Here is a 6903-nt window from a genome sequence, read left to right as displayed (position 1 = left end):
ACTACTGATCCTCCTCTTGTGTTAGCCTCCCCATGGCCGGGACCACAGGTGACTGTGGCCAGCAGTAGTGTGGTTTTTTTGATCACCATGTGCATGTTACTATAGATGGTATAACTGATAAAGTATTTCTCTCCACTGAACACAAAAAGCTGGCCTTTTCTATTCTCTAATAGAACACACATAGACACACACACACACACACACAGACAGACACACAGACACACCCCTCACAAATGCTAGGCAACACTCTACTACTAAGCTCCACCCCCAACCCACATAAAAGGTCAGACATGGCGGTGTGCACCTGTATGCCAGCATTGCTTCGGACCAGGCTAAGGAAACAGAAGTTTGGCATTCATTGGCCAGTCTGCCTAGCTGATTGGTAAGTTCTGGGTTCAGTGACAAAACTTGTCTCCCCAGACAAGGTGAAGAGCAATAGAGGGAACACAACCTTGAACACCTACACATAAACATACATACATGAAGTTCTAAAAGGACAAGGTGGTCTCATTTCTGGACACATATAGAATTCTCTTAGGATTTTGCAAATCATCTTATACTCTAAGTCCCTGTCCTGGCTATGACGTCAATAATTTATCCCTGGGGATGCCCAGAATCTTGCAGAATTAAGCTTTCCCAAGAGAAACAGCTCCTGCCACATGCTCTTGACCAACTGAACAGAATTTTCCAAGAACCTTCTCAAAAAACTGCCCCCAGTCACTGTTCAGCAAAACATACTAGATTTCTCCTCTCAGAGGTGAGTCATTGTTGCCAGTAGAGCCAGAGACTCAGGTCCCTCCCTTGAGAGGTGGGGGTTGTGGACCCCGGGAACCAACTGACAGAAATTATTGTAATATCGAGGAGCTTGTCACACCCTTGTCCTATAGGCTCTAGTTAAAAACATCCAGCGTTCTCCTATCCCGAAAAGGGCAATTTCTTGTTTTAAAATCATAGAGATCACTTCTGTGTTGCAGAGTCCCCAGCCACAAATGTGGCAAGTCAGGCCTCCATGCTGCCCTGGGACCTGGAACTTCAGGGCAAAAACTGGGAAAATCCCATGCACACCAGGAGAACTGGTCACCCACCTAGTTGCTCAGACTTCCCAACCATTATCAAGTACCACCCATTGTTAACATCACCTAGAACAATGGTTCTCAACATGTGGATCAAGATCCCATCTGGGCTACACATAAGACATCCTGCACATCAGATATTTACACTACAATTCATAACAGTAGCAAAATTACAGTTATGTAGCAGCAATAAACTAATTCTGTTTGGGGGTCTCCACAACATGAGGAACTGTACTAAAGGGTTGCAGCATTAGAAAGGTTGAGAACCCCTGGCTTGGGGTTTGAGGATCTCTAATTGTCTACAGAGCCAACACAGAGGAAGGCTTCCCCAAGAACCTGGAAAGATCTCACAACAGGTCTCAGCAGCAGGACTGTGGACACACCCCTCATCCCCGCCACTGGCTCTGATAAACAGTGCTTTGCAGTAACCCTGCTCACCACACATTCAATGCCAGTGGCCCCACCCAGATATGACAGCCAAGAGAGTCCAGGCAATGCAAGTGTCAGCTGGGGTGAGGGACCATGGTGGGAAAGCAACCCTGGTTGAGGTCTGCTTTCTCTGGCCCTCTAGGACTACAATACTCAAATCAAGGCAGGTTAAAAGACACCCTGAAGCCAGGTGTGGTAGACCACAGCTTTAATCCCAGCATTCAGGAGGCAGAGGGATGCGGATCTCTGGGAGTTTGAGGTAGCCTGGCCAAGTTCCAGGAACAACCAGAGCTACATAGAAAGATCCTGTCTCAAACAAAACAAAACAAAAACAAAAACAAAAGACACGTTGGTTTCACATCAAGTACAGCCGCCTTGCTCACGCACGGGCAAGCCAACGGTCACTTTGTACCCTTCTTAGGTTTAGCTTGATCTTTGAGGTCCTTCTGAGGAGTTACTCCCTAGCCCTACCTCTTCCTGTGGGTACAAAACCACTTCTGGCCCTAAGAGATGTCATAGTCCTGAGGTGGGGAAACAAAGAAATCTGTGGAATACAACACAGGTATAAACAAGGCACGTTGCTTAAAGAGGCATCTTGCAATAAGAAAAACCTGTTTTCATTTCATAACACAGATTTTTGCTGAAGTCAAGCTGTTCAGTAAGTCTTGAAAGTAATTGGCTTGATTCTCTACACTGCAGGTTCTTTGGACGCTCCAGTGCACTCTCGGACTTCTGATGACTCCTAGAAGTGGCATGTTCTCACGGGGACTCTTGACTCTGGGTTCAGCCACCCGCTGGATCTCTCCCTTGTTCACAGTGCACTGACTGCTCTCCACTCATTTCTGCACTGAGCTGAGCAAGCTATGGACACGGGTCCCCTTTCTCCCAAACATCCCACAAGGTGATTGTGTGGGCTGGCTTTCCTGCAGACTGTGGTGGGGGACATCTTCTATAGCTCCACAGTTTTGAGCCAGGTGTGGTGACACACACACATGTCATCTTAGAACTGCAGAGGCTGAAGTGGGATTGCTTTGAGTTCAAGCTCAACCTGGGCTATGCAGAAAGACCCTGTTCCTGGCTGAGGAGACGACTCAGTTATAAACTGCCAGCCATTCAATCATGAAGGGACTTAGTTTGAACTGCACACACCTGATCTCCTGGAGTTCCTGTGGAAGGTGGGGATCATAAAGTCAGCCAGCAGCACACACCTGACCTCCTAGGGTTCCCGTAGAAGGTGGGAAGCAGAGACAGGGGACCCCTTAGAAACTCTCAGGTCAGCTAGCCTGGTACACAGCAGCAGTCTCACAGCATATGCGGACAACCACACTCACATACATCACACACACAAAAGAAAAAAAACATTGTCTCAGAAAGAAAAATGTTTAACTCTGTTTCCTGTCAAAACTCTCCTCTCTCCCCAGCTCTCTTGACCTCATCCCCAATTCGATGATCTTATTATACCAAACCACTTCATGACCCTCTTTTCTTGACCTCAGACCTACTTTTACCTTTCAAAGCCTGGCTAACAAGACATCACACCATAGGTCATCCAAACTAAGACATTAAGAGTGGCAGTGGTCTAATAACTCCTTAGGGATGATGGGAAGCCAACTAGATCACATGACTTGCCCTCCACCCTGCTGCAGCCTAGAGCCGTCTGTTCCATGCTTACCAATTCAACACAAGAAGGGCATGGAGCCTTGGATGCCCCTGCTTCCTGCATTCTCCCCTCTGTAATCTGTAGGTGAAACGAAATCAATAAACACTGTGAGCCCCAATACCCTCCTTAGAAGACATTGCAGTCTTCTTCATCACTGATTTTGTTGTTGAAATGGTTAAATTCAAGATTGTCCAGCCTCAGCGTGCAGGGATTACAAACTGCAGCACCATTCCCACATGGGTATTGGTTTTAAATTAGAGTTTTTCTGCATTATTCTTTGATGTGGGACAATGGTCTTGTGCTCTGTAAAGATTTGTTACTTGTGCTGGTTTAATAAAATGCTGATTGGCCAGTAGCTAGGCAGGAAGTATAGGCGGGACGACCAGAGCAGGAGAATTCTGGGAGGAGGAAAGGCTCGGTGTACAGTTGTCACCCAGATATAGAGGAAGCAAGAGGAGAAGGCCTCGCTGATAAGAGGTACCAAGTCATGTGAATTATGGGTTAATGCAAGATGTAAAAGTTAGTCAATAAGAAAGCCTGAGCTAATAGGCCAACCAGTTTATAATTAATGTAGGCCTCTGTGTGATTCTTTGGGACTGAATGGCTGTGGGACTGGGTGGGAAAGAAATCTCTGTCAACAATTCTTTTGTTAGTTACTTCCCAGTATTACTTGATGATAGGTCTAACTTATTCTCTCTCTGCCCATTAAGAGCTCTCATGAGTAGGACACATTACAGAGAACTCTATAGGAAGAGACTCTGGCTGCTTTACTACTGTGACGGGCTGGGATGGTGTCAGGTGAAGGGGACCAGGGGTTACCGCCCAAGAAAGTCCCTACAAATGAGGAGAATGTCTTATTCAGACAAGTGAGAGCCCCAGGGGCATGCAGAGTGGTACAACTGAGGTATTGTCCCCTGGCCTGTGCTGCCCGTGGTCTGTGCCACCCATGGCCTGGAACATCCATGGCCTGGGATATCCATGGCCTGTATGTGTCCATGACATGTACTTTTGGAAACACTGCTTAAACTACTGACTCACAGACTCAAGTGCTGAGTCAGTGAGAATCTTCAGAAATCTCTGGAAGGACCAATGGTGCTAAACACATCCAGACAATGATCTTCCTGGCTTTCTTCATAGAGGAATGTGATTCTAAGTGGCTCCTTTTCCCTATTTTCCTTGGCCTAGAAGACTGGGTCCTTTGCTGAAATCAAACAAACCACCAAGAAGCCCCAACACTGACAGCTGGGTCTCTGTTTTCTGCATCCTTGTTGTAGCCTCTCGTTATACCTACCTGGCCCCGTGACCAGGCCAAATCAAGGGAGCTGGCATGGTCGGTGCCCGGCGCCAGGCAGAACAGGGCTGGGGAGGGGTATTCCTATGTGTTGGTCCTAGGGAGCACATAAGCTTGCCCAGCTCTTGGAGAAGTCAATGGCCACTCTGGCTTTTTAAATCCTTGACTGACTCCCCCAAATCCCTCTTCTTAGTCCTGAGAGCTGAAGGTTGGGGGCAAGGCTCTCTCCTTCCAGGGATTCCTGCAGCTCAGTGACTGATTCCAGCGCACACATCTACCTCTATCTCCAGTCTAGTCTACTCAGTCTGCCTCAAGTGAGACATGCAAACCCTTCTACTCCTACGGGTTTAACTTCTGTCCATCCCAGCATATGGACATTCTCCCTCCATTCTTAACCCTCTGGTCGTCTATGTTCAACATAGCACCTAGAACAGTTATTTCAAAATTTAAGGCAGGGCCTGCTCTAAACTCTCCAAAGTCCCCTCCAATAGTCAAAACCCATGCACGATGTTTTAATGCTATTTTAAAAATAGGCTAAATATTTAAATTTTTGTTTTTATATTTTTAATATATTTTATATATTAATACACTCAATGTAAGTAGATATAGCCTGCAAAACAATAGCTAATGATTTTTTTGGAGTGTATGGCGGTCCAGAGACCAAAGAACTTGAGGATCACTGACTTAAGGATTCATGGCATTTCTTCACATTTGGCGAGTGTGAGGCCGTTTGAGGAATGCCAGGCAAAAGACAGAAAGAAATAGAAACAAGGAGCTTGCCTGGCAGTGTAGCCGCAGTACAGTCAGGGTCTGCCACAGGGAGGAAGGGCGGAGTATCATATGGGAAAATAAGGCCCTGACGGGGAAGAGACCAGAGAAGAAGCTAAAGTCCTTTGCTGGCCTGAGCTGTCCACTACTACCTGTCGGGATTGAGGGTTGGGGTCCAGAATTCTTCCTGGCTAGCTGCTGGTGCCTGAACCACCAATAGGAATGTTTTATCCCTGTAATGATTAATCTTGATTGTCAACTTGACTAGACTGAGAAACACCTATGAGATTGGTGAAGCGTGCCTCAGTGTATTCTGTGAGAGCATTTTCAGAGAAGACTAAGTGGGGAGGGGTTCCTCCCCGTGGGAGTGGAGGGCCTCCTCTCGTAAGCTGGGAACCTACCTGGAGGAAACCTAGGTCTGCAGACATTCCCTCTCTGCTTCCTGACCACAGTGATTAGAGAGACTCTACTCCCCATTCCCGCACTGCCATGATGGACTGACTCTTCTGGAACTATGGGCCGAGATAAACCCATCTTTCCTGAACTCGTTTGTATCAAGGCAATTGGTCACAGAAATAAAAAAGAAGAAGAAGAAATTTGTGGTAGATTGAATGTAATTGGCCACCATGACTCCATAATCTCATAAGGTGTGGCAATATTGAATGATGTGGCTTTGTTGGAGTAGTGGGTATGGCCTTGTTGGAGGAAGTGTGTCACTGTGGGAGCAGGCTTCATATACTTAGGATACCACCACTCAATGAGTCGGTTGACTTCCTGTTGCCTGCAAGATGTAGCACTCTCAGCTCCAGCCCCAGGCTGCCATGTTCCCCTTCGTTATCATAAGGGACTGAACCTCTGAAACTGTAAGCCAGCCACTCTCAATTAAATTTTCTCTTTGAAGAGCTTCAGTGGTCATGGTGTCTCTTCACAGCAACAGCAAACCCTAACTGAGACAAAATTCCATTAGCCAAAAACAAAATATTCTATCCAAATAATGTCAAGAATCATTTAAACATACAAGAGGCAAACAATATTTGGAAGCTAGGTTAAAGGTCTTTGCAGGAATAAAGAACAAGGAAACCAAAAATGCTCAAAACTAGACCGTGAAAACTGAGCAGAGGAGGGACCACATCTTTGATGGTCAAGTGCAACCAACCAAGGAAATTACCAAATAAAATTCTAAAACCAAAGGGGGGAAATTCAGTATGAGAAACTTGTTTTTGTGTATGCTACGTCTCCAGAAGCATGAAGCAGACTGTATGAACAAGAGGAAATTAGACATGACACCTACAACTGTCCCATACCCACTCCTACCTAGTCTACTGGGGCCATCTCCACTGGACCTTTGTAGATAAGATAAAAGATTAAAAGGTAGTGTTAACAAGATGAGCTCCAAAGGAAGGACTATTGAGTCAGAGAAGCACAGCCATCTCTTCTCTTCTCACCAGGGTTTGCTACAAAGCCCAGGCTGGCCTTGAACTCACAATCCTCCTTCTTCAGTCTTCCAGGTACTGGGGCAGTTGTTCTTGACTAACACGAGGAGGAAGCTGCCTTTCTGCCGAAGCACAAAGCTGCCTTTGTGTGGTCCGGATAAGAAGGGGCCGGACACAAAGGCATGCTAACAGGTCCTGTAGTCCCTTCTGCTTCCGTGAACATCTGAAATTACCAGCAAGAGATGAGCC

This window comes from Myodes glareolus, chromosome 5 (assembly GCF_982192425.1).
Source record: "Myodes glareolus chromosome 5, mMyoGla1.1, whole genome shotgun sequence".
In the NCBI taxonomy this organism is placed as follows: Eukaryota; Metazoa; Chordata; class Mammalia; order Rodentia; family Cricetidae; genus Myodes; species Myodes glareolus.
The sequence above is the reverse complement of the archived record's forward strand: the minus strand, read 5'-3'. Positions refer to the sequence as shown.